The 24,010-nt window shown below is 40.7% G+C and overlaps 1 protein-coding gene across 1 annotated transcript in view; it reads left to right on the forward strand.

Moving 5' to 3' along the window:
* Window positions 1-18,654: 18,654 nt before the first annotated feature.
* slc1a9 (solute carrier family 1 member 9) overlaps window positions 18,655-24,010 on the forward strand; it is a 60,103-nt gene continuing 54,747 nt past the window's right edge. Inside the window, exon 1 of the mRNA XM_061905626.1 lies at window positions 18,655-18,826. The gene's annotated coding sequence lies outside the window, so the exon portion shown is untranslated. The remainder of the gene's footprint in view (window positions 18,827-24,010) is intronic.

Genomic DNA, 24,010 nt, shown 5'->3' on the forward strand with positions numbered 1-24,010 from the left:
TTAGCAGGCCAGCTGAAGTTTACCCACTTCCTGTCACTGCGGCCTTATAATGTTTTGGTAGCCATGACCACACCTACATTTTAGAAATATGCTTTAATGTCACCGAGGTAAAATAAGTCCACTCTAATGACCTTCACCGTCTTTTTCAAAGCTTTTTTAAGGCCTACTGAAATGAGATTTTCTTATTTAAACGGGTATAGGAGTTCCATTCCATGTGTCATACTTGATCATTTCGCGATATTGCCATATTTTTGCTGAAAGGATTTAGTAGAGAACATCCACGATAAAGTCTGCAACTTTCATCACATTGTTTATAATGGGAGCCTCCAGCAGCAAGAGCTATTCAGACAGAGAAAACGACAATTCCCCCATTAATTTGAGCGAGGATGAAAGATTCATGGATGATGATATTGATAGCGAAGCACTAGAAAAAAATTTAAAAATAAATAAAGTTAAAATAAAAGACGATTGCATTGGGACGGATTCAGATGTTTTTAGACACATTTACTAGGATAATTCTGGGAAATCCCTTATCTTTCTATTGTGTTGCTAGTGTTTTAGTGGGATTAAATAGTACCTGATAGTCGGAGGGGTGTGTCCACGGGTGTCTTGACGCCAGTCTCTGAGGCAAGTCGACGGCAGCTGCAAGGACGGCGCAAGCTCAGCTGATCTCCGGTAAGAGGTGACTTTTTACCACAATTTTCTCACCGAAACCTCCCGGTTGACAAGTGGTCGGGAACCATGTTCGCTTGACCGCTCTGATCCATTGTAAAGATTCACCTCCGGGAATTTTAAACAAGGACTCACCATGTGTTTGTGTGACTAAAGGCTAAAGCAGGGGTAGAGAACCTATGGCTCTAGAGCCAGATGTGGCTCTTTTGATAACTGCATCTGGCTCTCAAATACATCTGAGCTGACATTACTTAACATGATTAGTAAAGAATAATTCCGCCAGTAATCGGTGTTAAAAATAACGTTTAACATATAAAACATTCTTATGCATTTTAATCCATCCATCCGTTTTCAACCGCACCTGTTCAATAAGTCAGATCAATGGTAAGAAGTCCATCCATCTATTCTCTACCGCTTGTCCCTTTTGGGGTCGCGGGGGTTGCTGGAGCCTATTTCAGCTGCATTTGGGCAGAAGGCGGTGTACACCCTGGACAAGTCACCACCTCATCACAGGGCCAACACGGATAGACAGACGACATTCACACTCACATTCACACACTATGGCCAATATAGTGTTGCCAAAGAAGTATTTTATTTATTATTGGTTAGCTTCAGAATAAAAATGATATAAAATATAAGAGTTATACTCTAAAAATGTAGGTCTTACTTAAAAAATGCATGCATTTAGTTGTATTCAGTGTTAAAACATATGATACGGCTCTCACGGTAATACACTTTAAAAATTTGGCTTTCATGGCTCTCTCAGCCAAAAAGGTTCCCGACCCCTGTGCTAAAGCTTCCCACCTCCATCCTTCTACTTTGACTTCTCCATTATTAATTGAACCAATTGCAAAAGATTCAGCAACACAGATGTCCAGAATACTGTTTAATTGCGCGATGAAAAGAGACGACTTTTAGCCGCAAATGGTGCTGCGCTAATGTCCTCTACAGTCCGTGACGTCACGCGCATGCGTCATCATTCTGCGACGTTTTCAACAAGAAACTCCGCGGGAAATTTAAAATTGTAATTTAGTAAACTAAACCGGCTGTATTGGCATGTGTTGCAATGTTAATATTTCATCATTGATATATAAACTATCAGACTGCGTGGTCGGTATTAGTGGGTTTCAGTAGGCCTTTATCAAAGTTTTAATTTTCCAATGCAATGTTGCATCAAAATCTCAATATTTAATCATACTTACAAATATCTATGAATTTTTAAATATTTGACCCAACAAGCTGCATTACCAACAAACATTATACACGTTTTCACTCCGCGCATCTCTCTGCATGGTCAGGGCGAGTTGGCCCTTTTGCTCTGGCCAGCAAAGCGCTCTGGCTATCATTTGTCGTTATTACGTGCATTAATCTTTCATGTAGTGAACAAGCGTGTTTTTGACTTGATGGATAATTTTTTAGTAATGCTCAGAAAAATAGCTTCTAATCCGAAACGCAATTACAATTTATTATTTGTTTATTTTTCAAAAATCTTATATTTTTTTCTGGTAATGCAATTTTTAATAAGACCTTTTTAGGCCATTGGCATGCTTACTTGCTGCGCATATACGTCATAAGTCAGCAACCAAAAAGAGGTTTTGTAACATGTAACTTCTTTTAAAAAGGTTTTATTATGACTACCATACCAAATGAAACATTGCGGGAATTGGTTTCAATCGAGAATCTTGTTAAATTGAGAATCGATTCTGAATCCAGTCGTCACTCCAAAAATTGGAATCGTATAGAATTTTGAGGAGCCCGAAGATTCCCACCTCTAATATTTTGTCTTTTTATTCCTTTTGATCAAGAAAAGTTAACTGTCCTGAAGTGACCTTCAAGGAAGAACGACACAAAAACTATTGGACGTTTTTTGAAATCAGAATTAGACAATGCCAACACTAATAAATAAAAATAATTAGGAAAGTGCAGAGCTTTGCCTGGCCCTACATCCCTACAGTAAAATAGTCCTCAATCCAACACCAAAATGTAATCACTGGATTCTTATCCCATATTCTTAAAGTTGAATAAAAATCACCCCATAACCATGTCAGCTATCTATAGCGGAATGAAAACGGCGTGAAGCGTTTTTTCGTCGACTGTTTTTGTCTCTGTGGGTGGAGGTGGGGCCGCTAGCAGTCATGCACACCGAAGTTTAAGCTCGTAAAGTAAACGTAAGTTTACGTAGTATAAATGATCTGGATCAGTCCCAAAATGTAATCACTTGTTCCCTATCCCTTTTTGGGCATTTCCTGAAAGTTTGTTGAAATCACACCCATAAGTTCTTGAGTTATTTATAGAATGAAAGAAACTAAGTTAACACTCTTGTCTGTCTCCACCAATGTTTGGAAAATTCCACCCATCCATCCATCCATCCATCCATCCATCCATCTTCTTCCGCTTATCCGAGGTCGGGTTGCGGGGGCAGCTGCCTAAGCAGAGAAGCCCAGACTTCCTTCTCCCCAGCCACTTCGTCTAGCTCTTCCCGGGGGATTCCGAGGCATTCTCTTGGTAAGACAAAGTCTTACCAAAGTGTCCTGGGTCTTCCCCGTGGCCTCCTACCGGTTGGACGTGCCCTAAACACCTCCCTAGGGAAGCGTTCGGGTGGCATCCTGACCAGATGCCCGAGCCACCTCATCTGGCTCCTCTCGATGTGGAGGAGCAGCGGCTTTACTTTGAGTTCCTCCCGGATGGCAGAGCTTCTCACCCTATCTCTAAGGGAGAGCCCTGCCACCCGGCGGAGGAAACTCATTTTGGCCGCTTGTACCCGTGGTCTTATCCTTTCGGTCATGACCCAAAGCTCATGACCATAGGTGAGGATGGGACCGTAGATCGACCGGTAAACTGAGAGCTTTGCCTTCCGGCTCAGCTCCTTCTTCACCACAACGGATTGGTACAACGTCCGCATTACTGAAGACGCCGCACCGATCCGCCTGTCGATCTCACGATCCACTCTTCCCCCACTCGTGAACAAGACTCCTGTTTGGAAAATTATTAAAAAAATAAAATTATAGCGACTCATTACCTTGCCAAAAACTGATTGAATTATTAACAAAATTACTCTTTAATAAGTCTAATTAATATATTACATATGTATTAATATTACGTTACATTACAAAAAAAAAATTCAAATATCTGGCATATTCAGTTGTGATGTTTCATGAGAGCAGAGCGTATGTGTGCATGTGCTTTTTGAAAAACGGTTCATGTTGCTAAGTGACGTGTGACGTCAGCGCTTGTACAGTGTAGCTTTAGCTCAGCTGTGTTTGTTAGCTCAGACTAGCAGTATGCGGGCAGTGACGGCAGCTCTGTTGAGTCTTTTCAGTGGATTGTGTTAGCGCGAGTTAATAAAGAGATTGAATGTGCTTCCATGGCTGTAGTCTCCTTGTCCACAAACATGGTATTTTAGGACTGCAAGCTTGTCACTTTAATCGTTGATTTGTTGTTCATTGTTTTTGTCGAAGTAGTAGTGTGTATGTGTGTATGTACTTACATGTTGTGTGTGTTTGCTGTGTGATGTTGCCTCCTTCTTTTTGATTACAAGTTCATTTTAGTTTTGGACTGGTTGTTGCTTTTATTCCTAAAAATATATTTCCTGCATTGAACTTGATGTGCTTCTGACGCTATTAAGTTGCCATACAACCACATTAAAAATAGCGTGCAACGTTACATCAAATAACGTACATGAATGTAACTAATTGGATTACTCATTACTAATACAAAGTAACATCGTTACGCCGATATTATATAACAGCGTTACTTGAAACACTAGTCTCCAAAATCTTTGTCACTGCTGGGCCGCTAGCACACACACTCCCACAGATACATAAATGTAAGGTAACATAATACAAAATCCGTTTCCATATGAGTTGGAAAATTCTGTTAGATGTAAATATAAACGGAATACGATGATTTGCAAATCATTTTCAACCCATATTCAGTTGAAAATGCTACAAAGACAACATATTTGATGTTCAAACTGATAAAAAAGTTTTTGTTTGCAAATAATCATTAACTTTAGAATTTTATGCCAGCAACACGTGACAAAGAAGTTGGGAAAGGTGGCAATAAATACTGATAAAGTTGAGAAATGCTCATCAAACACTTATTTGGAACAACCCACAGGTGTGCAGGCTAATTGGGAACAGGTGGGTGCCATGATTGGGATAAAAGCAGCTTCCATGAAATGCTAAGTAATTAACAAACAAGGATGGGGTGAGGGTCACCACTTTGTAAGAAAATTGTCGAACAGTTTTAGAACAACATTTCTCAAAGAGCTATTCCAAGGAATTTAGGGATTTTACCATCTAGGGTCCGTAAAATCAGCAAAAGGTTCAGAGAATCTGGAGAAATCACTGCACGTAAGCGATGATATTACGGGCCGTTGATCCCTCAGGCGGTACTGCATCAAAAACAGACATCAGTGTGTAAAGGATATCACCACATTGGCTCAGGAACACTTCATAAAGCCACTGTCAGTAACTACAATTGGTTGCTACATCTGTAAGTGCAAGTTAAAACTCTGCTATGCAAAGCAAAACACATTTATCAACAACACCAAGGAATACCGCTGGCTTTGCTGGGCCGGAGCTCCTCTAAGATGGACTAATGCAAAGTGGAAAAGTTTTCTGTGATCTGACGAGTCCACATTTCAAATTATATTTGAAAACTGTAGATGTGGTGTCCTCCGGAACAAAGTGGAAAGTAACCATCCGGATTGTTATAGGCGCGAAATTCAAAAGCCAGCATCTGTGATGGTATAGGGGTGTATTAGTGCCCAAGGCATGGGCAACTTACACATCTGTGAAGGCACCATTAATGCTGAATAGTCCATACAGGTTTTGGAGCAACATATGTTGTCATCCAAGCAACTTTATCATGGACGCCCCTGCTTATTTCAGCAAGACAATGCCAAGCCACGTGTTACAACAACATGGTTTCGTAAAAAAAGAGTGGGGGTACTTTCCTGGCCCGCCTGCAGTCCAGACCTGTCTCCCATGTGGCGCATTTTGAAGCGTAAAATATGACAGCGGAGACCTCACACTTTTGAACGACTGAAGCACTACATAAAACAAGAATGGGAAAGAATTCAACTTTCAAAGCTTCAACAATTAGTTTCCTCAGTTCCCAAACGTTTATTGAGTGTTGTTAAAAGAAAAGGTGATGTAACACAGTGGTGAACATGCCCTTTCCCAACTACTTTGGCACGTGTTGCAGCCATGAAATTCTAAGTTAATTATTATTAGCAAAAAAAAAAAAAGTTTTTGAGTTTGAACATCAAATATCTTATCTTTGTAGTGCATTCAAATGAATATGGGTTGAAAAGGATTTGCAAATCATTGTATTCCGTTTATATTTACATCTAACACAATATCCCAACTCGTATGGAAATTGGGTTTGTAGAAAAGTTTCGGATCAGGCCCATAATAAGCAAATACATAACCTCTAAATTATTTCTTTGAAAATACACGGCCTAGAGCATGGTATGTGTGGGCTTGAAAAAAAAATGTCCCAGAAAATGAAAATCTGAATTCTAAGCAAGAAAATGGTGAAAAATATTTTATTTTTGCAAAAAAAGTGCTGCTTGAAAATGCAAACAGAACCAAACTGAACTACAAAGTCCTTCAAATTGCAGCTTTGAGTTCGTGTGAGAAAGACAGCAATCAAACCATCAATTCCTGTTTTTCTCTTTGGAGGATTTGTGTTTCGGACAAACAACGTAGGTTTGAACCCAAACAGATTGTCATTCAATCATTAAATCCCCCCCTTAAATACAAACCTGATCCGATTTATGCCGCGGTCCTGCCTGCCTCGTACGTGAACTCAGCGAGGCTTTGCCGCCGCCGCCGCCCCACGACGCGGCCCTTGTTGCCATGGAAACGCTTGGACTTTGGTTGATGCGGACAAGTTCATCTGAGGACACGACATCGTACCTGGAGAACAATCTCTCACGTACACACACCGATGTGTGTTTTACTTCTCGGACATCCTTCTCCAATGTAGAACATGATTGGAAACCAGTTATTATCTCTATTGCTGCAAATAGCTGAGCTGTCATGGCGATGGACGTGTGTGTGTGTGTGTGTGTGTGTGTGTGTGTGTGTGTGTGTGTGTGTGTGTGTGTGTGTGTGTGTGTGTGTGTGTGTGTGTGTGTGTGTGCGTGCGTCAATTACGTACCCCACCTTACTATATCATCCCACCTACATTGACCCTTACTTTCCCTCCCCTTCTCTTCTAGTCTGATTTGTTGGCCATTTTCCACCTCTGTCATCGTGTCTTCAATCATTGGCCTGATATGGCTAGCAAGTAGACGTGTCCGCCATTACCACACACACACACACACACACACACACACACACACACACACACACACACAGACATATAGCGATGTAAAGCGACACATGGTTCCAATTTCAGGCGTAATGCACCTCTCACTGCAATCTGACCCAATTAGCCAAAGCCTCCTGGAAATGTCCCGGCTCTATCCGCGGTGGCAGAGAGGTAAAGGGTCAAAGGTGACGGTGGGAAGGGATAGTGTGTGGGGTGGGGCCGGGGCGGTCAGACTCTGATGAGCGTGTCACCTCCCGTCTGACCGTCTGGCAGCCGTCAGCACACGTTACTAGTGACATATTTGGCACAGGTGCAGAAAAAAATCAGGCACCGTTTCACAGCTTAGGCCAGTGCTTCTCAAATAGGGCGGGTGCCCCTGGGTGGGTGTGATGAGGTGTCGGGGGGAGGAGGTGGGGGGGGGGGGGGGTGAGAAGCAAGGGACTTCCAGTATTAGGGTCTTTTTTTAATTCTTGAATGATAACCAAACATACAGCTTGGTGGCAGCACTGCTCAAATGAATCAATAGACTCAACCAAGAAATGACCAAGTATACCAAAGTATATGACAAGGTGTCAAGGGGGTGGAGGCGTGACAAAAGTGTTCAACTCGGTGGAATGTTGATGCCCTCAAGTGACACGGATCAGATATTTTTTCTGCCCGTCCAATTTCTCCAATGTGCTTCAAATCAGATTTGAGCCACATCAGGAGGTAGTCCGAACCTGTTTGGAATCCATCTATCCCTCCATCCATTTTCTTCCGCTTATCCGAGGTTGGGTTGTCAAGTTGCGGGGGCAGCAGCCTAAGCAGAGGAGCCCAGACTTCCCTCTCCCCAGCCACTTTGTCCAGCTCCACCCGGGGCATCCCGAGGCGTTGCCAGGCCAGTCGGGAGACATAGTCTTCCTCTTGTGTCCTGGGTCTTCCTCGTGGCCTCCTACCGGTTGGACGTGCCATAAACGCCTCCCTAGGGAGGCGTTTAAGTGGCATCCAGACCAGATGCCCAAACCACCTCATCTGGCTCCTCTCGATGTGGAAGAGCAGTGGCTTTACTTTGAGCTCCTCCCAGATGACAGAACTTCTCACCTTATCTCTAAGGGAGAGCCCCGCCACCCGGCGGAGGAAACTCATTTCGGCCACTTGTAGCCGTAATCCTGTTCTTTTGGTCATGACCCACAACTCATGACCATAGGTTAGGATAGGAACGTAGATCGACCAGTAAATTGAGAGTTTTGCCTTATGGCTCAGCTCCTTCTTCACCACAACGGATCGATACAGCGTATGCAGTACTGAAAATAGTGCACCAATCCACATATTTATCTCACATATTTATCTCACGATCTACTCTTCCCTCAAGTACTCAGAGGTACTTGAACTCCACTTGGGGCAAGATCTCTACTCCAACCCAGAAATGGCACTCCACCATTTTCGGGGCTAGAACCATGGACTCAGACTTGGAGGTGCTGATTCTCATCCCAGTCGCTTCACATTCGGCTGCGAACCAATCCAGCGAGAGCTGAATATACTGGCCAGATGAAGCCATCAGGACTACATCATCTGTAAAAAGTAGAGCCCTAATCCTGCAGCCACCAAAATGGATCCCCTCAACGCCCTGACTGTGCCTAGAAATTCTGTTCATAAAATTCATGAACAGAATCAGGAACAGGTCCTGTTTACTGCTGCCAATGCGGACCAAGCTCTGACACTGATCATACAGGGTGCGGACCGCCACAATCAGACAGTCGGATACCCCATATTCTCTGAGCACTCCCCACAGGACTTCCCAGAGGCCTCGGTCGAATGTCTTCTCCAAGTCCACAAAGTACATGTAGACTGTTTGGGCAAACTCCCATGGACCCTCAAGAACCCTGCCGAGAGTATAGAGCTGGACCACAATTCCACGACACGGACGAAAACCACACTATTCCTCCTGAATCCAAGGTTCAACTATCTGGCATAGCCTCCTCTCCAGTACACCTGATTAGACTTTACTGGGAAGGTTGAGGAGTGTGATCCCACAATAGTTGGGGTTCCGGTTCCCCTTCTTAAGGAGAGGAACCACCAACCCGGTCTGCCAATTCAGAGGTACCACCTCTGATGTCCACACGATGTTGCAGAGTCTTGGTTGACAAGAAAGCCCCAAAGCATCCAGAGCCGTAAGGAACTTCGGGCAGATCTCATTCACCCCGGGGGCCTTGCCACCGAGGAGCTTTTTAACTACCTCGGCAACCTCTGCCCAAGAAATAGGAAAGCCCACCACAGATTCCCCAGGCACTGCTTCCTCATAGAAAGAGTTGTTAGTGGGATTGCGGAGGTCTTTGAAATATTCCCTCCACCGATCCACAACATCAATCAACCAATCAATGAAAGTTTAATTATATAGCCCTGAATCACGAGTGTCTCAAAGGGCTGCATAAGCCACAATGACATCCTCAGCTGAGATCCCACATTAGGGCAAAAAAAACCTCAACCCAATGGGATGACAATGAGAAACCAAGGAGGGGACCGCAGATGTGGGGACCCGTGCAATGGACGTCGAGTGGATCTAGCATAATATTGTGAGAGTCCAGTCCATAGTGGATCTAACATAAGTGTGAGCAGTAACATCCCAATACGAGGTTAGCAGAACACCATCCACAGTGTTGACAGTGCACTGCTTCCCCTTCCTCAGGTGGCGGATGATGGTCCAGAATCTCTTCGAAGCCATCCGGAAGTTGTTTTCCATGGCTTCCCCGAACTCCTCCCATATCCAAGTTTTTATTTCCGCGACCGCTGAAGCAACTCACCGCTTGGCCTGTCGATACCTGTCCGCTGCCTCCCTAGTCCCATGAGCCAAAAGGACCAGATAGGACTCTTTCTTCAGCTTAAAGGGGAACATTATCACCAGACCTATGTAAGCGTCAATATATACCTTGATGTTGCAGAAAAAAGACCATGTGTTTTTTTAACCGATTTAGGAACTCTAAAAGGGTGAATTTGGCGATTTAAACGCCTTTCAATTAATTGTTCGCTGTCGGAGCGATGAACTTTCACCCGTGGTGTTACAATGGGAAGCAATCCACCATTTTCTCAAACACATTACACACACAAGTCAAATCAGCTCTGTTATTTTGCGTTTTTTCGACTGTTTTCTGTACCTTGGAGACATCATGCCTCGTCGGTGTGATGTCGGAGGGTGTAACAACACGACCGGGGACGGATTCAAGTTGTCTTACGTGGAGTGTGCATCGATTAGCACTGCATGCTAATCGATGCTAACATGGCAGAAATGTCAAGAATGTGTGGATATCCTGCGACACTCAAAGCAGATGCATTTGCAACGATTAAGTCAACGAAATCACAAAGGTGAGTTTTGTTGATATTAATGACTTATGTGCTAATCAGACATATTTGGTCACGATGTTAACATGCTATTTAGGCTAGATGTATGTACATTTGTAGCTATATTTGCATCCAGCCTTTCCCTCCACCCACATTTAATACCAAACAAACACTTACCAATCGACGGATTTTAGTTGCTCTATGGGTCAAAAGATGCAATCGTTGGTTAGAAGGTGGTCGACGAATAGCTTCAATAGCTATTTGCTCAATAGCTTCAGTTTCTTCTTCAATTTCGTTTTCGCTATCTGCCTCCACACTCCAACCATCCGTTTCAATACATGCGTGATCCGTTGATACGCTTAAGCCGCTGAAATCCGAGCTAATGTCTCTATACCCGCCATGTTTGTTTGTATTGGCATCACTATGTGACGTCACAGGAAAATGGACGGCTGGATTTACAGATAGTGAAAATCAGGCACTTTAAAGCCTTTTTTCGGGATATTCCCAGATGGGTAAAATTTTGAAAAAAACTTCTAAAAATAAAATAAGCCACTGGGAACTGATTTTTATTGGTTTTAACCCTTCTGAAAATGTGATAATGTTCCCCTTTAAAGACATCCTTCACCGGACCAGCGGGTACTAGGATTACCGCCACGACAGGCACCAACCACCTTGTGGCCACAGCTCCAATCAGCTGCCTCCACAACAGAGGTACATAACATGGTCTACTCCGACGCAATGTCCATCACCTCCTTCGTGACATGAAATACCGACTTCCTTATTCGTTTACGTAATCCAGTCAACTTCCTTTGTTTTCACTTTATCAAACTGTGCATGCCAGTGATGTGGAGGCCACATTGGGGCCACATTAGGTCCTCTGCGCGTTTGTACTGAAGTCAGATAAAGATCACATTTTACTTGTAAACAAAACAGTCAGCTGGAAATTGTCAGAGTTGCCACTGACTGTTTGTGTTTTAGTTTCTCCTCTGTGTGTTTAGTATTTCCTGTCCTTAGTTCCTGTCTAGTGCTCTTATTTTGGTTCAGCTTCCTGTTTGTCTCCCTGTGTCCTGTTTTCACTCAGCTGCGGCTGATTGGCATCTGGTCACACCTGATGTCAATCAGCCTGCTCCTACTTTACCTGCTTTGTTCCTCCAGTCAGTGCTGGATCATTGTATTGTCATTCGGACTTGTATTGTCGTTGCCTCATGTCACTCTTGTGTCTTTGCTACCTGTCGTGTCTGGCATCATTTCAGCTATTACCTGTCGTGCTACATCTTGTCCTGGTCGTCATAGCGGTAAGCTGTTTTTGTTAGCCATTAGCTATTTCCAGTTTTTCTGTTTGTTATCCTCTAGCTTCCATGCTAAAGTTCCTTTTTGTTTTTCTAGCTCCCAGTGCTAGCTCTCTTAGGTTGTTATTCCACCCACGTGCGTGCTTTTTGTTTGTTCTTGTGTAGTTTTAATTAAATCAGGTTTTCATATATCATGCCTGCCTCCATCTCTGCATCTCAGGGTTCGACAACAACAAATAACTGTGACAGAAATAATCCGATTTCGAAAAAATCTGATTTGGTCCCCATTGGCCTGCAGTGTAAACGTAAGCAAAGATTGGTTTGTATGGATACATAAAGAACATATAATTGATCAGGTTCTCAATTGTATTTCAATTAAGGGGGGGGGCGTGAAAACAATGAAGTCCCCAAGGTGGGGCGTGACAAAATTTAATTGAGAAGCGCTGGCTTAGGCAAAGGTCAAAGAGGAAGCGAGCTGAGCCTGGAGCCGAGCCACACAGACGCACACTCCGCTACTGTAAGTGTGTGCACACGCACACAGGCTCTGACAACAAACAACACATGCGACTACAAGTCCTTTTTTTTTGTAGCGTGAAACCTCAACGAGCGTATGGAATGTTCACATTGGGCAAAGCAGACGCCGCTGCGAAGTCCTCATTAGGGCGAACGGAGGGCTTTCGTTCGGTAATTGGGTTTAACGCTTAATGAGAAGCAGACACGGCGGGGTGCGGCGTTGGCGCGTCGGCCGTGTTCCGGGTTTGTCTGGTCGCAAGCGAGGGCCACCGGGCGCCACGCAGCAGCTCGTCGTGTTTACATCGTCTGCATCGCTGAGCCCTCTCCTCTTACTGCAGGCTCCCCACCGCACACCAAACAGGTCACCCCTCCATTGCCGGTCCTCGTCCTCGTATCTGTTCCGGCACGGTGTCACGTTGCAGGACGATATCCATCCGTCCGGGGCGGCTACGCTTTCACTCGCTCGCCACGGATGCTTGGTAATGATCTATTTGCAGGCCTGCTAACACAATCCACCCCCCCCCCCCCCCCCCCCCGCCCACACACACACCCTCCATGTTCCCTCGCCTCCTCTGGTCTTGTACACTTTACTCACTGTACAACACCCGGCGGGATTGCATTTCACAGGCAGACTTTGTTTGAAATGCTCAAGCAATTAGCTCAGGATTGACTTACAGTACTAGCGACCACACAATGGACTCTGCGGCCCACTTGTACCAAACCCCCTGTTCACGTTGCCGCTTGTCTCCATCTGTTACTCCTGTGGGACTGTGTGTGTGCCCCCGTGTGTGTGTGTGTGTGTGTGTGTTTGTGTATGCGTGTGTGCGTACACTGCTGACTGCCCCTGAGCTCAACAATGAGCAAAAACACGTCTCTCAAGTCGCACAAAACTTGAGTTTGCATCTTGTCAAGCGATGCGTTATTTGCCCCATTGTTGGGCCGCCAAAAAAAATCAGTTTTTTCGGCTGTAGACCATATCAGCAGTACTCCGTTGCAATGCACTTTTCTGCCACTTGTGGCAGTCGTGATAATATCAAACAAACAGAAGTCTGGAGCTTAAGTCATAGAGAAGTTTCTGAAGCGCAAAAAATATGATTAAAGTGGTGAAGGTGTGTTTTTACTTTAATTTTATTGGCAGTTTTGGTAAGAGACATATTCATTTAGTAGGATTGTATGTTAATTTTTTTTCTGTCTGTTATTTATAAATCCATTCTTAAGCAGTATAGTTGGTTAGTATTTATTTCTCTAATCAGCCTGACCTTAGCCTTAAGTTGGATCAATGATACGTTTTTTGACAAACACATGCTTTTATATCATCATCATCAACACATGGTTGTAAACTTTGAGTTGGTTAGATATAATTATTGAATACGATTAAAATCAAAAGTAAGATGACTGATTCAGTGTTAATGTTTTAGTGGGCCCCTCTGTAGTGGAAAAAGTTAAACCCCTAGGTCAAAAAGGTTAAGAACGCCTGATTTGCTCCTTGTAGGTGTTTTTGTTTTTAATTTTCTTAGTTTTTTTTCTCCCGAATAAAAACATTAACCTCACATATAAAGCTCTTTCTTCATTAGGGCTGCAACTTACGACTATTTGTCGACTTGTCATGTTATTAAGTGTACACCTATTACATAGCTCTAATCATCATTGTTTGAATTCATCTAGAGCAGGGGTCGGCAACCCAAAATGTTGAAAGAGCCGTACTGGACCAAAAATACAAAAAGAGATCTGTCTGGAGCCGCAAAAAATTAAAAGCCATATTACATACAGATAGTGTGTCATGAGATATAAATTGAATTAAGAGGATTTAAAGTAAACCAAATGAGCTTAAATATACCTACAAATGAGGCATAATGATGCAATATGTACAAATAGCTAGCCTAAATAGCATGTTAGCATCGATTAGCTCACACTCATGCAGTGACCAAATATGTCTGATTAGCACTCCACACAAGTCAATAACGTCAACAAAACTCACCTTTGTGCATTCATGCGCAACGTTATAAGTTTGGTGGACAAAATGAGACAGAAAAAGAAGTGGCATAAATCACGTCTGAGAAAGTCGGAGAAAGTTATACATGTAAACAAACTAAGGTGATTTCAAGGACCGCCAAAATTAGTAGGACAAAACGGCACTCGCCAATACTCGAATCAGTGAAGTATGTTTAATACAAACAGTGTGCTTTATAGCAATTAGGGAGGTTTGTGTCATGTTTGTCCTCCTACAGAAACCAAATTAAAACAAAAAATGTTTTTTTCCCCACATCATTTCCATTTTTCATATATTTTTGAAAAAGCTCCAGAGAGCCACTAGGGCGGCGCTAAAGAGCAGCATGCGGCTCCGGAGCCGCGGGTTGCCGACCCCTGATTTACAGTTAATTTTAGGCATGTGCTGACTAACAATACAAAAAACAGTGGAACCTAGACTTAAAAACTTTATTGGTTCTTGAACATGGTTCGTAAATCAAACAGTTGGTATAATGAAGCACAGATCCCCATAAAAAACTATGTAAACATGAATAATTGGTTCTGGCTTTGACAAAAGTCTCTATTTTAATAAAATAATGCACATTTTGACACGATTGCGTGTGTGTGTGTGTGTGTGTGTGTGTGTGTGTGTGTGTGTGTGTGTGTGTGTGTGTGTGCATTTATACACATATAAAGAAATGTGTATACATGCTTATGTATGTGTGTTTTTCATACACAGACATATATATATATATATATATATATATGTATATATATAAACAAAATATCTTAAGTATCAAAACTCAACAACGGCAAACTAAACTGTCAAGGGGCGCGCGCGCGCGCAAAAAACCTCAAAAAGAACCATGTTGCTACAATAATAATAAAAACATTTATGAAGTTTAATAATGTTTGCTTTCCTTAAACGGCAGACATTTGCTAACCCTGTTACAAAAAAGTTCAGTTATAATAATGTAATGTTGGTTATAGAGAACAATAAAAACATTTATTTATTGAAATTCAATGATTTGGTGCCTTTGCAAACAGCCAGCATTATGCACAAAGCAAACTATAACCTGCTACTCAAGAATGTACAACAGTTTTTATCAACAAAAGAGGAGCAATATAACAATAGAGAAAAATTTAACTTGAAACAACTGTTTGCACATACAACACTTAAAACCTTTTGTATACCAGTATTTGGAATTAAATAATGGAATGGCTTAATGAACAATGTACTAATATGATCCAGTTTAAGAAACTGTTTAAAGTGTTAACAAAGTACAAAGAAGTAGTCTCCTAAAAACATCTTGAACCTTCTTTAAAAATGTGATAATCTTTTTCATCTCATAATGTGAACCATAAATGACTTAACTAGTAATAAGAACTTTCTTCATTGTTTATCTATTAATATAATTATTATTAACCATTTGATTTGTCTAGTTATTTACTTGTTTATGTATTCATTTGTTGTTGTTACTGATTGCATTTTTTTTTTAAAGTGTTATGCTATGATGCGATAAGCTCTGCTTCCCCCTACTCCTTTTCGTACATGCTGTTATGAGAAATTGGAAATATGTGATGTATCGGACTGCAATGGTATGCATGTTTGATATAATTTAACACCATAACCATGTGGGTGTTATTTTTTGTTCGAAGGGCTCGTAAAGGTTGTAAAACATTTTTTCTTATGTTCCAGCTCTGAGAATAATGGATTTATAATGAATAATTCCTATTTTACGGAAATTAATTTTCCTCGGTCAGGCCTGGAACGAATTGACAGCAATAAATAAGGAATTTCTGTATGTGAAAAACTACAGCTAAGAGTTCCTGCACCTAGAGCAGGGGTCTCAAACATGCGGCTTGCGGGCCAATACAGCCCGCGAGACTTTGTTTTGCGGCCCGCGCTTAGATATGACAATTTAATGTATGTGCGGCCCGCGTGTTTAATATGAAAAGAACTTGACGGAGTCATTCTACCAAACGTCCTCGATTTTCACGGGAGTGCCCATAGAATCAAGGGCGATTTTTATACAATCACGCTACTCATGGTGTGCTGTAACAACTCTGTTCTTATCAACCTCTGAATTCTGTAAAGACAGTGTGCAAGCCAAATTGTTTGTCAACTTTGTCTAAGCAGTACACGTGTGTGATGTTGCAAGACATATTTGCTCAACAGCTACACAAGTTACACTGAGGGTGGCCATAAAAAAAACTTTAACACTGTTACAAATATGTGCCAGAACGTTAACCCACACCAAACAAGAAAGACAAACACATTTCAGGAGAACATCCGCACTGTAATACAACATAAACTCAACAGAACAAATACCCACAACTCCATACAATATACACACACCCACGCTACCACCACCCCCCAACGCCCTCACCCTCCCTACTTGTGTCGGTTGAGGTGGTGTATGTAGCCCGGGAGAGATGGGGCTGCAAGGTGTTCTGGGTATTTGTTCTCTAGTGTGTAAGTTGTGTTAGGGTGCGGAAATTCTCCCAAAATGTGTTTGTCATTCTTGTTTGTCGGTTCACAGTGTGGCGCATATTTGTAACAGTGTTAAAGTTGTTTATACGGCCACCCTCAGTGTGACCTGTATGGCTGTTGAACAAGTATGTTTTGCAACCACTTGTTCTGCACAAGTCTCATACAACATGTTACTGAGCTGGCACGTGGAATGAGTGATATAAAAGCGTGCTGGATGACATGTAGTGGAGAAGTAGTCTATGGCGTCACATCAGTGCGTAGTAGTCTTTTACAAGGGGGTGCATTAACCCCTGGAAGTACTTGAAGGCATACCAAGGGACAAGTGAGTTTTATTAAAAACATTTTTAAAAATAACAGCGATTTCATAAATCCGTTAAAAATATGTTTATCATACAATACCTCAATGAAATATGAATGTAAGTTCATAAACTGTGAAAAAATAATACAACAATCCAACATTCATTGTTGACAGCTAGACTTTTTATGGACATGTTCCATAAATATCAATGTTAAAGATTTCTTTTTTTGTGAAGAAATGTTTACAATTAAGTTGATGAATCCAGATGGATCTCTATTACAATCCCCAAAGAGGGCACTTTAAGTTGATGATTACTTCTATGTGTAGAAATCTTTATTTATAATTGAATCACTTCTTCACTTGTTTATTTTTCAACAAGTTTTTTGTTATTTTTATATATTTTTTTCCAAATAGTTCAAGAAAGACCACTACAAATGATCAATATTTTGGACTGTTATACAATTTAATAAATCAGTAACTGATGACATAGTGCTGTATTTTACTTCTTTATCTTTTTTTCAACCAAAAATGCTTTTCTCTGATTAAGGGGTACTTAAATTAAAAAAATGTTCACAGGGGGTACATCACTGAAAAAAGGTTGAGAACCACTGTTGTAGAGCAGTGGTTCTCAAATGGGGGGTACGCGTACCCCTGGGGGTACTTGAAGGTACGCCAAGGGGTACGTGAGATTTTTTTAATATATTCTAAAAATAGCAACATTTCAACAATCCTTTATAAATATATTTATTGAATAATACTTCAACAAAATATTAATGTAAATTCATAAACTGTTAAAAGAAATGCAACAATGTAATATTTAGTGTTGACAGCTACATTTTTTGTGGACATGTTCCATAAATATTGATGTTAAAGATTATTTTTTTTTCTGAAGAAATGTTTAGAATTAAGTTCATGGATCCAGATGGATCTCTATTACAATCCCCAAAGAGGGCCCTTTAAGTTGATGATTACTTCTATGTGTAGAAATCTTTATTTATAATTGAATCACTTGTTTATTTTTCAACAAGTTTTTAGTTAATTTTATATCTTTTTTTTCCCCAAATAGTTCAGGAAAGACCACTACAAATGAGCAATATTTTGCACTGTTATACAATTTAATGAATCAGTAACTGATGACACAGTGCTGTATTTTACTTCTTTATCTCTTTTTTCCAACCAAAAATGCTTTGCTCTGATTAGGGGGTACTTGAATTGAAAAAAATGTTCACGGGGTGTACATCACTGAAAAAAGGTTGAGAACCACTGTTGTAGAGGACGTTAAAGGCAGTGCAGTCATGGCGGCCCTTAACAATGTCGGCCGGGTGAAAATTGGGAAAAATTGGGGAGAATGGTTGCACCAGTAGATTGTCGGGAGGTGCACTGAAAGTCAGGAGTCTCCCGGGAAAATCGTGAGGTTTGGCAAGTATGTTGCTAGGGCGGGAAAGCCATTCATAGTAGGGGAATTCATTAAAAAGTGCATGTTAGATTTTTTTAAGAAATCTTTTCTCGCGGCCTGGCCTCACCCAGTTTCTGCATCCAGTGGCCCCAGGTAAATTGAGTTTGAGACCCCTGACCAAGAGGACCCATCAATGGGAAGCGTCAGTGCTGCTATCTCCACTCAGAGAGTCACGCTGCCCCTCTGTGGACGGGAGGGTAAGTCCCTCTTTCAGGCCCTCCAGGTGGGTGTCCTAAAAAAGTCCTTTCTTTTGCATGCGGCATAATTCTTCTTTTCCTTGATCGCAGCCCAGAAAGTGACCTGTGGCAGAGAGGGAGTGCGCGAGGGATGGGGGAGTCGCCCCCGAGCGTCAAGCTGTTGTTGTGTATAATCTGCAAATTTCCTCAGATGACGCAAAGACCGTGACTTTGCCTCCCGTCCACTCTTCATCTCCACATCCCTCCTCTCATCTCTCGATGCCTCGCTCTTGTCGCACGGGAGACAGCGACGCTCAGCAGGTAAGCTTCCAGGGCCGCCTCCTTGTCTTTGGTGCGGCCCCCGTCCAACTCATGCCCTAATAGCCATACATCTTATTCTACATTTTCTTTCTTTTCTTGACCTTCTTACCATTCACTTTAAATGAAGATGCTTCTCTGTGTTTCATTTCATTGATGCTTCTGATCCAACCTTCTAAATATCACACATGCTGACTTCATCAAAAGAAACCCAGGAGCTTCCAGGGCACCTGTTAGCCAAATGAGGAGGGGGATTTATTGTGAAGGACACTTGAGCTGCATGAAATGAGCTCCTCGTGCAGCCAGGAAGACCGAGCGGTCAAACCTCCCCCCCAAAAGAAGGGAGAGAGTGTTTATAAATAGCAGATCTTTGCGAGGGTGAAGAGAGCAGATGTGGTTGAGGGTCTGTGTTCAAGGAGTTCAAACAACAGATTAATACATTCAGATTATCATCTCAGTAAGAGGAGGGTAGGGGCTTGCGCAAATTCACACACTCCTGCAGGAGGGGTCTAATGACACACTGATGACCAATTTATTGATAGCGATAGCTGAATAACTTGGCGCCCGGCCATTATAATTACCTCCGCTTAGGAAGTTATGTACGTGTTTCTCAGCGGTGGGATTCTTAAACAGCTCAAAATCCTCTCAAAGACTTCATTCCGCCTGGGTCGAATAAGAACAGCGCACATTTTTTTGGTCTCTTTTCTTCACATTTTGCCTGTTGTATCAAACATAATGTCAAATATATGACATATATTTATAGTACAAGGTGTGTATTAATTAATGTGTTAGTTATAGTGCTGAGCCAGATTAGGATCAACAGTCAACAATAACAAAAAACGATACACATTTTTCAGTTTCTCTGTCATTAATTTGTGTGCTGGTTCATGTAAGCAGCCCCCCCTCCCCTGGTGTTATCTTCTTCTCTTTCATCTGTGTGAATATAACATTGAAGCAGCGCAGTGGTCCCCCACAGAGACTAGCGCATAGACAATCTGTGACAATTTTTTTGTTTATTTTCAAAACACTTCCTGTTGGTTAACATAACATTTAATTGTTTTTTGTTCTTTTCATTTTGCAAGAAAATACACTTTAATATAATACAACGTCATGTAGTGTAATATATATATATATATATATATATATATATATATATATATATATATATATATATTTATATATATATATTTATATTTATATTATATTTGTATATTTGTGTGTATGTATACATTGTGTGTGTGTGTGTATATATATATACCATATATACATATATATGTGTGTATGTATGTGTGTCTTTATATATGTATATAAATGTGTGTGTGTGTGTGTGTGTGTGTGTGTGTGTGTGTGTGTGTGTGTGTGTGTATATATATATATATATATATATATATATATATATATATGTATGTGTGTGTGTGCATGTATGTGTGTCTGTATATATGGCTATAAATGTGTGTGTGTGTATATATGTATGTGTATATATTTGTGTGTATGTATATGTGTGTGTGTGTGTATATATATAATGTCTGTGTGAGTGTGTGATGGTGTGTGTATGCGTGTACATATACTGTATGTATGTCTACATAACATCTAATGATGCTTTTTTTGGTCAAAATTGGGCATCGATTTTTCTAGAAAAAAATCTTAATATATAACGTAATGTAATATGTGTACATATACGTGAATATATACATATGTGTATATATATACATTTGTATATATATATATATATATATATATATATATATATATATATATATATATATATATATATATATATGTATGTGTATATATATGTGTATATATATGTATGTATGTGTATATATATGTGTATATATATGTATATATATGTATATGTATGTGTGTGTGTGTTTATATGTTTGTATATACACAGTTTGTATATAAGTGTGTTGGAACTGGTTACAAGCAGCTATTTGACAGATGAGGCTCATAGGCTGGATAGGCTGATTGGCAACACTAAAATTGGCCCTATTTAGGTTTTGGATAAATTCCAGGCAACTACAGTTGCCAGTATTTTTCCGTAAATTAATTTTTTTCTGTAAACAGATTAATAATATATAATTTTTTTCATAGTTATATACCTTAAACACAGTTATCAACTGTAAAATTAACGGATTCAGCATCAACATACCGTAATGTCCTATACATTGTGAGGGTTTTTTTTACGGTGAATGGCCACAGATGCTGGTATTTTACCCTATATTGTCCAGATTTTTTTTTTACAGTGCATATATGGGTAACCCACTGATCACGTCACAGGTGGTGCAAATTCTAAGCGGTACAAACAGGTAAGAAAATCTGGTTTTGCATAATAAGTCCCCTTTAAGGTCTTTGTGTTTTAGAGCTGGTTTTAAGACAAATCATGCAACAATCTGTTTTTCTTTGGTGCACATAAATAAATTGATTGTAAACGAAACAAGCCGTAATCTGTCAAGTTTTAGTTGACACAACAACCAAATGTGATGACTGAGAGAAAGCGCTTACCCGAGTAATGTGCAATGACCTCTGACCTATGTAAACCACGTATTACAGGATGTTCTGACCTGGGGTCAGTCATACAACCATTTCAGTTAATGAGACACTTTTATGTGTTGTGTACAACTACACTTGAGATTTTCTCATGGACCAAAAATGATTCATATTTTTCCCCAAAAGTTGGTGTAACAGTCATTAACCCATTGTTTCCCGAAATATTTGTTAGGACAGAATGTTGGATCCTGCTCTGCAGTACCTGACGTTACGTCCTGTTTGGTTGAATGACGAGCGTCTGGTGCGTTTAACGTCAGCTGGGACATGTAAGAAGCCGTGTTGAGGCGCACTAAGCATCGTCAGAGGTAGGGGTGGCGTGGCGCGTGGCGGGGGATTGGATTATATCTCCATCCCGTTGTAAAGCTCACAGCAAACAATCATCTGTTGGAAATAATCCCCTGGGACACACAGACACCCGAACACACCACACAGAAACAATGCCAAACTGTAATATCAAGACTGTGTATGTGATCCTCACTAGGATGTCACACTTAGGTAGCAGTCGTGTCCCAGTTGTGGAATTTGTTAGTTGCGTCATTAATGCGTTAACACATGACTTGATTGATTGATTGATTGAAACTTTTATTAGTAGATTGCACAGTTCAGTACATATTCCGTACAATTGACCACTAAATGGTAACACCCAAATACATTTTTCAACTTGTCTAAGTCAGGGTCCACGTTAATCAATTCATGGTAAACTTGTCATAATCCAGTATTAAAACTTCAGCAGGTAGATGATTTGGTTAAAATTTAATTATTAATCACCTTGCTTTACTCATGATGTCAACATGTTTATTTGCTACGACGTGTAAAAGAACAATATTATGTTACGAGGTTTTTGTTTGTAATCCATATCAATCGGTCCGTCGAAAACCAAAGCAACTTTATGATAATGTAAATCCTGTTAATATGTTTCAGACACCCAAAAGTATAAAAACAAAACACATTTGACCCAAAATAATTTCTAGTTGTACATGGAGAAAACATTGTGAAATACATACACAGTAAATGATGAAAGGTATCAATGAACATTTAACTAGGGTTGTCACTTTCAATACGATACCGATGTTTGTGCTGTAAGTACAGGCCGATACCGATATTAATCTTATATGATATCAGCAGGTGTCATACATACTTTTATTATTTTTAAGTGTGGAATGTTGGAAAATGTTTGATCAAGTGAAATGAGTCGGGGAACAACACTAACCTATTTATTATTAATCGTTGAGAATGAATTTATGCTGTGTTTAAGTTCAAGTGGAGTGGTAATTGTTTTTCTGTTGTTGTTGTTTTTTGATACCTAATGGCCACAATATGTCATGACGTTAAACTCATGATGGACTAAGTTAAATGATGCGGACTTGTTTGCTACTGGATACTTAATACCCTTCTGCCTTGGAGACTTTGTATGTGTAAGTAATATGCTACTTAGTTTTTTGATACTTGTTCATATCCACAAATGTGCTGTTTTATTCTACAGTACTGTTCAATGATTATTACAAATGTCTAGCTTGTGTGCTATTGTGTGCTTAGCTGTTGTGTAGCTGCTAGTCCCTAGCACCTTATTGCCTACTGTGTTTATCTTTTGTAAATGACTTGACTAAAATACAAAACATTGTGCGCTTATTAGAGGACATTTCGATGTGAACTGGCTGTCCAGTTTTGCACAAGCAATCGGAGATTATATCCAAAATTTTACATCCAAAACGATATAATCCCATACTCGTTTGTTTGCTGCTTTCAGGCCGATACTAATATTTGCTTTGGCTATCCCTATCTTTAACATCACTTTCACCTTTTTTAGGACCTCCTGGTTTGGGAAGTGAGAGTCCTTCCAGTTTCTTTTATTCTAAGGCTGTCTAAAATAACGACAGGTGACTCGAATCGAAGTTTAACAATTTATTCTACAAAACAGGAGTAAGTACAAACCACAGAAATACCAGCGCTGTGAGATAATGAACTGAGCTATCTAAAAGTAGAAGCAGTCTCCAAAATTGTTGCCGAATCTTTCATACTTTTGTCCACCAAGGTTGCAGTGCCTTGACGAGTATCAAAACTGAAAGTTAACTTTACGTGTGTGTGCTTTCCCCTTTCACCCTCTCTCCAGGCTGGTATTTCATGACACCATTAATAATAAAATGTGTATGAGCGTACACCATCCATCCATCCATCCATTTTCTACCGCTTATTCCCTTTAGGGGTCGCGGGGGGCGCTGGCGCCTATCTCAGCTACAATCGGGCGGAAGGCAGGGTACACCCTGGACAAGTCGCCACCTCATCACAGGGCCAACACAGATAGACAGACAACATTCACACTCACATTCACACACTAGGGCCAATTTAGTGTTGCCAATTAACCTATCCCCAGGTGCATGTCTTTGGAGGTGGGAGGAAGCCGGAGTACCCGGAGGGAACCCACGCATTACACAACATATGGAAATAGAATTGTCTCACATAAACTTATATATGTCAATATGATATTAATACATATGCATATATTAATAAATACACAAATGCAAAAGTGATATATACAAATAAATAAATAATTTTTGTAAATAAACGCGTATTTGTAAATATATTTTTGAGATTTAAAAATGTATACAAATAAAATTTATAATATAAAAATGTGACGTA

This window comes from Nerophis ophidion, linkage group LG07 (assembly GCF_033978795.1).
Source record: "Nerophis ophidion isolate RoL-2023_Sa linkage group LG07, RoL_Noph_v1.0, whole genome shotgun sequence".
Lineage (NCBI taxonomy): Eukaryota > Metazoa > Chordata > Actinopteri > Syngnathiformes > Syngnathidae > Nerophis > Nerophis ophidion.